Here is an 8769-nt window from a genome sequence, read left to right on the forward strand (position 1 = left end):
TTTTTTTTTTTTTATTTTAAGAGAGCTTTTTATGCTATAGGGTGTATGTGCTCACTGGAGGGATAGGCAGAGAAAGTGAGAAATCACCTTCCAGAAGGGATGACCATTCTGCAATCCCTTCTCCTCCACTCTTTTCTCAGGATTTTGAGCACCCATGCACACATGCCAAGCATGAGTTAGAAGCCACTATATCCAGGGTTCAATCCATCATTGGCCATGTGGGAGTCCAAAGCCCTAACCACTATGCCACCTGCTGGCCCCACAAGTTTTTCATATAAGCCAGCTGCTTTTATTTATAGTATGGGTACACCTTCATAGGTCACACATAGCAAAACTGAACCCTGAAGAGATACCCTTACTATACTTAAGACTATTGCAGTCATGAAAATACTCTGGTATCTTTGTTTACCTAACAAATTTTTGTTAAGAAATACTGATTTAAGAGCATACAATGGGGACCAGCAGGAAGCAGAGTGGTTAAGATACTAGACTCCCATGTGGCCGATCACAGTTCAAGTCATGGACTTGGCAGCTTGAAACTCATACCAGGCCTGAACATGTGCATGCCCAGAATCTCGGGAGGAAAGTAGAGGAGAAGGGATTGCAGTGTGGCCATACCCCGTAAGGGTTAATGTCTCACTTTATGTCTCTGTCTCTCCAGTGAGTGTACATGCCCCATAGCAAAAAGATCTCAAAAGAAAATTTTAAAAAGCATACTTTGCTACTTAAATCAAAGAATTAACACTAGTCATTGTGGTTATAACATGATTTGCAGTTCAGCAGACGTCAGTTTGTGTCCACAAATTTTCCCCTGAGCTTCACCTCTGTCCCCCTCTCCCATGTCTTCCCAGGTTCTATTCAAGCTCACCTTTCTCCACAGCTCTAACCGCCTTCAGCATCTCCTTCTTCCATTCAGAACAATACGTTTTCTCAAGCTAATTGGGGATAACGGTAATGACAAACAAGAAAGAGCCATTTGTTTATGTCTTCGCTTTATTCAACAAGCCTTATGTGACTGCCTGATATATTATAGAAACTATGCTAGGGACTGGTTATTCAAGGATAATCAAAGCACTTTCCTAATCCCCAAAGAGAAATTAGATAACAGCCAGTAGTGTTTGGGATTCTTGCTACCGTTTCCTCCTCCTATGCTCATGGCAGACATCGATAATCAATCACAGCACTCTCCCCCCCACCCCCACCCCCATTGAACATCATTTCGATAGTCTACTTCACCCAGTGCTCGAAGCAGCTATTTGGACTGGATCCAACAGGTGAGATGAAATGTATTTGCCATGTCTAAAGTCAGACATGGGACAGAGAGTAGGAATGGGATGGGTTATTCTAGGGAGACTTTAGCAAAATCTGGTTAAAATGGCTACTTGATTGATGGACCTTGAAGTGTAAGCATTATTCGTCAGCTTCCCTTCTACCAGGCACCATGCTAAGTGACCTCTGCAGCAGCTCATGTAATCATCAGGACAGTCCTCCTCGGTCAGTTGTCACGATCCCTACACTGAAGAGGAGGAAACCCATCTATGCACACGGGTTACATATTTCACCCAAAGTCTGACAACTAGTCAAGTACGTGGACGCAAGGTCAAACTTCCTCAAGTGCAAAGCAAATCTCCAAAGTGGAGCACAAGCCATGAGGACATTTTAAGCTTCTCTCTATATTTATTTTTCATCCAAAAACAAACAAAAAAATGTATTGTGTGGCTTGCCACTGGCACCGTCAGTCTGAATGTCAGATGGTCACTCATCACACACAGCCTGGAGACACCGTGCGGCAGAGTGCGGGTCTCTAAGGCAGAGATGGGGTGAGAGGGCCTGACACCTCCATCATGTTGAGAGCTGGAGGTGCTGACAGCCACAGGTGCCTGGTCTGTGGATTTCAGGACTGACTGTTACCGCAGCTCGGCCCTCAGTGTTTTCCACTGAGACAGAGGAGATCAGGAAAGAATCTTGAGCAACCCAGGTTCACTGCGTGTCTTATGGGAACGTTCTGGATTGATTTGTCAAGCCTGAAAAAGAGTTCCACGTTTTTATTTAAGAAAGAAGTGTTTTGTATTTTCAGACCTTTCCTATGATGACAAATGTTACCAAGCAGATATTTTTGAAAAAGTAAACACACTTCATCTGTCCCCTCGAGGTAAAGGTGACATTTTAACAAGTGAGAAAGACTTTCTAAAGAAATTCGTGTATGAAAAGAGTACTGTGGAAAGGGATTGGATTTTTTCATCTGTGGGTACAAACGGTATAAACGTGACACATGTCAGCACTCTTCAAAAAGTTAGAACTGTAATTTTCTAATCTGTTTAAAGATTTTCTAAAGAGTTTCCGTGGGTTTTGGATTCATTCGTTAAAAACATATGAACAGTGTAAGAACTGTGCAAGATTACTTTGTAAGAACTGGTAGATATCAAGGAAGATAAAGATGTCCTGGACGAATCTCAACAAAATTTGCATAATTTGCAAATAAAACTGAAGTATAAACTCTAAGGATTTCTTATTCCCAGCCAGCGATGCGTTCCTTCTTTTGTCTCCGTGTTGTTCCTTGGAAAGGAAAACTTTTCAGTTCTGACGGTCTTAAAAACCAAGATTTGATCTACTTTGCCTTACCTTAGTCCCAGGTTGTCAAATTGTTATTATCATAATGGATTCAATAACGGTTTACTGAATGATTGCTCTTGCTAAAAACGTTCATTTATTTTTGAGAGAGAGAGAGAGTTTTGCTATCGGGTGCATGCACTCACCAGAGAAACAGAGAGAGACAGTCAGAAAGCGAGAAATCACTTCCTAGGAGGATGGTCCGCCTTCAATCCCTTCTTTTCCATTCTCCTCTTGGGATTTTGAGCATGCATGCACACATGCCCAGAATGAGTTTTAAGTCACCAGGTCCAAGACTTGAACCACGCTCAATTGTGTGGGAATCCAATGCCTTAATCCTTACACCACCTGCTGGCCCCTATGCTAACTATTTCTAATGAGAAATAAAATTAAAATTAGTTTAAGGATATTATTTCAGTTTTTGCCTTATTTTTCGAATTTTCTTAGTTGTTATTGCTTCAACTATACAGAGGACATTGACAGAGCAGTCCAGGTGTGCAATTTGTAAACAGATAAGCAGATATCTGGGCAGGCTGGAAATGCCTTTCATTAAAGAGATTCAGCCAAAAAAGAAATTCCAGGGAGTCTGCCTCACTACTTCCTGCAGCTTTGTGATTGTAGTCAGAAGAAAGGAAGTGAAGGCACTTACAGTAAAAGCGTCAGTCAACCCCCGGGCCTTGAACCTTCGCATAATGTTAATTATACTTAATAAACAGAGTCTAGTTGTATTTAGATCCAAGATTAGAAGCCAAATTCTTAGATCTGCCCCCAGGTACCAGAGGCCCTGAAGTCTGTCCCAGAAGAATCCCTTGGTTGACTATGGATGACAAGGAGCTCCCTGTCATCCTATCACAGGGGCCAGGTTTGAGAAGGAAAATGAGTGAGGGAAGCCGTGTTTCCTGATGGACTCTCACTGTGAGAGCTCACTACCTGAACCAGGTGACCGTCGTGCTCCGTTGTCCTGCCCTTATTGTGGTCCCTGGCCATGTCTCCCTTCTACCTGGACTGACAGGTCTCCCTGTCCTTCCCTTCCACTGGTTCAGGGAACTCGGAAGTGTCAGCAGATGCATCACAAGGGACTGTCCATGGCACAGATATCGTGCGAGGTGCCAGGAGGCGGACCCATGAGGCGAGGTTCCGCGTTCTCCTCTGGAAACTTCCCTCAGTCCACTGAGCATGCGTGTCCGTGATCTGGGGTCGGCTGAAGCTGGTGGTGGATTGTGGGGTGAAAGAGCCTAGTGGGGTTCTCACCTCTTTTTCTATCTCACTCATGGAAGAAATAAATAAACTTAAAAAAAAAAAAAAGGAAGAAAGAAGGATCATGAGTGCAAAACTTAATAAATTAAGCTAACTGCAATTCTCAAGGCTCGCATGGAAATCTTGACCCTGGAAGGCTATAGAAATACTTCTGGAATTGTCTTCTTTCTCCTTCCTCCTTCTCTTTCTCTGTAGGGTATGGACACCTCGCCTTCCCAGGGTCAACTTTCTCACCCGGAGGTCTGTGTTCAGGCCTGATGATGGTAGGTGGTAGGTGCTCATGTCTGAAGGCAGTTGGCAAAACTGATTTTCTACCCACAATGCAACCAGAGTCGGTTTCAGCGGTCCTTGTCCCTATCAAGTGGAGGAGCAGAGTGTCTGAGTGCTCAGAACTTCTCAGCGACCCGCTCAACCCTCTAGTCGGTAAAGACCTCTCTGTTGTATGGGTTCTTATCCCTCTGGTTATAGGACCCTTCCCTTTCCCCGCCTTCCCCCAGCTCCCTCACCAGTCTGGTTTCTCAGCCCGCTTCTTTGTCCGATCTCAAAAGAACCTTAGGTTAAGAAGGTGGTGGAAGATGATTTCAAAACATGAATTTCTTCTTCTTTTTTTATTTTTTTGTCTTCGAACATGAGGAAAGTTTTTAGAGAATAAACAAACTAAGCCTGAGGAGAGAGAAGCCAGAAGAGTGGTCATCTAGAAGGTGGTGGGGTACTGTCAGCAATGGGCAGGAGGAGCCTCCCATCAAAACGGAGATGTTCTATGATGCAGTCTGGGTAGTGGTAACATGGGAGTACGTGTAGTGAAAAGTCACTGAGCTGTGCACATAAGATTTAAGACTGGGTAGTATACATCAGCTTTAAAGAGAAAGTGACATTGTAATAACGTGCTCTTCAGGGCATGGGTGTTCAGAAGCTGGTACGAAGTTCAGACTAGGAGGGTCCTAAGGTCAACTGCTGTTGGCAGCTCAGCAGAGGTCACCTTCTTGACTTGGCCTCTAATGGGATTTACTGAGCTCCATGGAGATCACTGAGCACACTGGGCCAGGACCAACTCTGAGCTGAGTCCAGAATTCAAAAAGTCCACTGTGAATGCTGTTAGATGTCAGAGGCAATAGCGAGCGTGCCACAGACATTACCTCATTTAACCCCACAATAACTCAGTGGTTCCGCCGTGCAGACAAAGAACCTGAGTCTGATGCTGGGAAGGTGGTCCAGGTGGCCAGCCCTGGCACATCATGTGGCCAGCCCTGAGCACTCTTCACAGGCCCACAGTACAACTTTTCAATTAGAATTTCCTTGTGAGGGCTTCTCTTTTATTTCCAGAAAAGGGACTATTTTTCTTTGTTAGTAGGGTGCTTCATTTCTTACTCTGCATTGTGACAACAGAAAAATGACAGATTAATTGATCAAAAGGATGAGTTCCCTGAGAGACATTGCTCTGGGGACATTGCCCTCCTTCACCTTGCTAGCAAGTTAGAATCAAACACAGAATAGCCTCTACTTTAGTGCCCAAGGCAGGAGTCTCTCTCCCTGTGCCCCAGTGGCTTCCCTCATGTCACCGTAGTGGTTCACATCCAGTACCAGAGGCATCTGCCCCACACCTTTGACCTCTCAGAAGGTGCTTTAACTTTTACAAGTATAAGAAATGGGGAGAATTCACTTTCTTCCCAGAGCAATGCACATGAGTTACTTAAATTGATCATTTTTAAGCCCTTTTGGAGTTGGGCAGTTGTGGCATTTTGGATAAGTTCCAGCATTCCCCAAATCCTCCCAATGAGTCAAAGACATGCTCTAACCATTACGGGTTTCTGGTCTACCAGGAGATCCATACTCACCTGCATCTCAGGGCCTGTTCTGTGTCCTGTTCTGCCTCTTGGTAGTCTCAAGTACTAAAGCAAATGACTTAACCTCTCCTGGCCTTAGTTTTTTTCTGAGAAGATCTCACAGGAGTATTCTGTCATCTGACTGGAAAAGATAATTACTACCCCAAATGACAATGACAGTGATAGTCTTCACTGGGGCTATGTTATATTCCAGACATGGTACTGAGCACTTTTCAGACCTGGATGTATTTCATCTTACAAGAACCCTGGGTGCTCAATCATTATCTCTTGTTCAGAGATTGGAAACTGAGATATACATCCGTATTAAGCTGCAGAGTCAGAATTGTAAGTAGATTTGGCTGATCCAGACCCTAAACTCTTAACTTCCATGCTTCATACATTTCCACCTCAAAGTGTTGCTTGTGAAGCATTTATAATATGTGAAGTGTGATGGCCCTTTGTAAGCGATGAAGCAAAATTAAAATATTAATACCATTATTTTTGTTATTCAAACTATATGCAAGAAGAATTAGAAATAAATGACAGAGCCAATGACTTTGAGAAATGTATAATCTAGAGGATTATGTAGGGGAAAAAATGAAAAATGAACTAATAATGTTTGTCTGTTAAAGCGTGTAGCCAATTAAACATGTATGAAGAAGTATGAATGTGCCCAGGGAATGCTAGACTCTTCAGAACATAAGGAGCCAGATGGCATTGGTGCGAGAAGACCTCACAGGAGTACTCTGTCATCTGACTGGAAGAGTGGAAGGTTTTTCAGGTGAGGAACTGCCTGCTATGTTTCAGAGGGTCCTGAGCTGGAGATGAGAATGCAGATTGCCTGGGCTCAGGGAGAGGAGAAGTCGAGCGTGGGCTTGGTAAGAAGCAGCCAAGGGTAAGAGAGGCGCTTTCCAGGGGACCAGGAGACCTCATTGTCCAAAGCCCTAACTGGATTTTCAATACAACAATGAACCACTGTGGGCTCTGAGAAGGGGACATGATGTGATTCAAAATACATCAGGGGAAGATGCCCCCCAAAAGCTGGATGAACACAGCCCATGGTGAGGAGTTTGTTGCAAATAGTTGGAGAACAAAATGGACATGCTTCTGGACAAGAAGAATCTGTGATGGCTTGGGGGACTATTAAAAAAGAAGAATTAAGGACCAGCAGTTAGCATAATGGCTATGTCGCTGGACTCATCTCCAGAGCTGGATAGCTTCCCCTAACTGGTGCCCACTCTCCATGGAACAGCTTCCCTAACCGGTGCCCACTCTCCATGGAACAGCTTCGCTAACCGATGGAATAGCTTCCCTCCCCGGTGCCCACTCTCCATGGAATAGCTTCCCTCCCCGGTGCCCACTCTCCATGGAATAGCTTCCCTCCCCGGTGCCCACTCTCCATGGAATAGCTTCCCTCCCCGGTGCCCACTCTCCATGGAATAGCTTCCCTCCCCGGTGCCCACTCTCCATGGAATAGCTTCCCTCCCCGGTGCCCACTCTCCATGGAATAGCTTCCCTCCCCGGTGCCCACTCTCCATGGAACAGCTTCCCTACTCGGTGTCCACTTTCCATGAAATAGCTTCCCTACGTGGTGCCCACTCTCCATGGAACAACTTCCGTCCCCGGTGCCCACTCTCCATGGAATAGCTTCTCTACCTGGTGCTCACTCTCCATGGAACAACTTCCGTCCCCAGTGCCCACTCTCCATGGAACAGCTCCCTTACCCGGTGCCCACTCTCCATGGAATAGCTCCCCTACCCGGTGCCCACTCTCCATGGAATAGCTTCCCTCCCTGGTGTCCACTATCCATGGAATAGCTTCCCTCCCTGGTGCCCACTCTCCTTAAAATCTTAAAAATAGAGGCCAGCAAATGGCATGTAGGGCACTGGACTCCTACATAGCCAATTGTGCTTTAAGTCCCAGGCCCAGCAGCTTGAAGATCACATCAGGTGCGTGTGTGTGTGTGTGTGTGTGTGTGTATGTGTGCATGCCTAAAATTCCTAGAGGACAATGGAGAAGAAGGGATTGCAACATGGCCATCTGTGCTGGGGGGTGATTCCTCACTTTCTGTCTCTCTGTGAGCACAGATGCTCTATAACAAGGACCTCTCAAAGAAAAAAAAAAAAGAAAAGAAAGAAAGGAAGGAAGGAAGGAAAAAAAAAGAAAGAAAGAGAGGGGACTCAGTACCCTGGAGCAGGGGAAATGTACACCCATAGATCCAACAGATTAAAGGGAGGGAAGAAGCGGGTGGAATGCTCCTGGTGGCCTTGCATAAATGTGCAGGCTTTCTTGTGCAGTAATGAGGAGGAGAAAAAGACCCAGAAAGCCGATTCCTCTCGTATTACCTCCCCCAGCTCCCTGTATGTGTCAAAGAATCTTTCAGCTGCAGAAATCCAGCTCAAATTAGCCTGATAGGAAATGGGGATTTACGAGTTTGTGGGCCTGAGAAATGGACCAGACTTCTGATCTCTTTCTTTCTTCTCTCTCTCAGCTTGGGTTCTCTCTGATTCTGCTCAGCGTCGAGCCTCTCTCCCGCCTGGTAACAGAAGTGGGCAGCAACTCCTCCAGTCTTCTGTCACCAGTGTGTGACCCTCCACCTCAGCCCAAAGAGCAGGCCTTTACGCCGACAGCCGCAGCAATGGACTGATCTCATGAGCAAGGGGCAGGGTGCCCTGGACTGTGCAGGTCTCAGTCCATGCCCACACTCAGGCCCTGTGAGCAGGCCCTGTGAGCAGCGGCTCAGCATGGCGATGGTGCAGAATGGATGGCTAGATTGTGTAGTCCTTCTGGAACGCCTCCATCCAGAAGCCAAGGCTTCTACTGGCCTCACCTCCATTATGGAGCCTGAGAATGGCTCCCCAAGGAGGGCTGACATGCTGGGACTCTGGAGGAAGAAGGTCACAAGTACCCCCTAGCAAGTCAGCTTCACAGAGACAGGGAGCTGCTTTTAATTGAGCGTTTTAGACATTAGTTTTACTTTTTTTTTTTTTTGAGAGGTTTTTTTGCTATAGGGCGCATGAGCTCACCAGACAGACAGAGAGAGACAGAGAGACAGAAAGCGAGAAATCACCCCCCAGGG

At 45.8% G+C, this 8769-nt stretch overlaps 1 pseudogene; it reads right to left on the reverse strand.

The window, feature by feature from the left end:
• Nucleotides 1-8769, reverse strand: part of LOC102491663 (26S proteasome non-ATPase regulatory subunit 7-like) — a 20838-nt pseudogene that overhangs the window by 3902 nt on the left and 8167 nt on the right.

The sequence above is a fragment of the Tupaia chinensis genome, unplaced genomic scaffold (genome assembly GCF_000334495.1).
Source record: "Tupaia chinensis unplaced genomic scaffold, TupChi_1.0 Scaffold000102_1, whole genome shotgun sequence".
In the NCBI taxonomy this organism is placed as follows: Eukaryota; Metazoa; Chordata; class Mammalia; order Scandentia; family Tupaiidae; genus Tupaia; species Tupaia belangeri.